Raw genomic sequence first — 1159 nt, forward strand, 5'->3', positions numbered from 1 at the left:
TCTGACCTCACTTCCTCTTCCGCCCAGCATTCTGCTCCTCCCACTTACGTTCTAACCTATCAGGTCAAGCAGCTTCTTTATTAAATCAACCAATGACCTTCCTCCATCACCTCACTGTCGCCTTCTTCTTCAGGCTGGCATCCCAGACCGTGGATAGTGCTGTCCATTGGAGATAAATCTTCCTTCCTTGGTCAAACATTTTGTGAAATTACTGACTAGACATACACAGGGATGTATCTTCATGATTCTAAGTCCTGTCAAGTTGGCAATGAAGATGAATCGTAACAGTGCCTAAGCAGAATGTCCCTATCATTGGCCCCTGGAGAGGGTCCCATGAGCAGTACACAACCCCAAACTGTCCACATCCATCTATGACTTCTTACACATATATTATCTTCTAAACTCACCACACTGGGAAATGTTATCAACACTGCCTTTGTGGGGTTCTACAGCCCACCCTTGGTCTTCTTCTCCCATCTCCCCCTTGATCTCACCATCAATATTACAGAACCAACAGTGCACTTTTTTGTTTTGTTTTGTTTTTTCAAGACAGGGTTTCTCTGTAGCTTTGGAGCCTGTCCTGGAGCTAGCTCTTGTAGACCAGTATGGCCTCGAACTCACAGAGATTCGTCTGCCTCTGCCTCCCTAAGTGCTGGGATTAAAGGCGAGTGCCACCATCGCCCAGCAACAGTGCAGTTTTCACTGACGCGTAAGACCAGAGAAATAGAGGCTGGAGAGATGGCTCAGAGGTTAAGAGCACTGACTGCTCTTTCAGAGGCCCTGAGTTCAATTCCTAGTAGCCCCACGGTGGCTCAGACCAGAGAAATATTTCTCATCCATTTGTTTTATTGTTATGTTTCTCTCAACACCGACCAATCCCACCTTGCCCCAGCTTTCAGAACTCATTGCCTAAAAACACACACCCCTTGCTTTAGTGTCTCAAGCTCTATAGAGTAGATTTTCTTTGACAGTAAGAACTGAGATTTTTTTTTTCCAGCCAATTTTGTGTCTTCTTCCATGACCCTGAATGGTGTGGAATCTGAGTCTTGAAGGTAGAAAGCACCTGTCTTCCTTTGACTAATTCTGTTAGTAGCCTGCAGATGTCATGGGTCAATTGACCATAAGGACCTATTGCTCAAGGTGTATGGGAATTCCTACC

The sequence above is a fragment of the Microtus ochrogaster genome, chromosome 2, assembly GCF_000317375.1.
Source record: "Microtus ochrogaster isolate Prairie Vole_2 chromosome 2, MicOch1.0, whole genome shotgun sequence".
Taxonomy (NCBI): Eukaryota; Metazoa; Chordata; class Mammalia; order Rodentia; family Cricetidae; genus Microtus; species Microtus ochrogaster.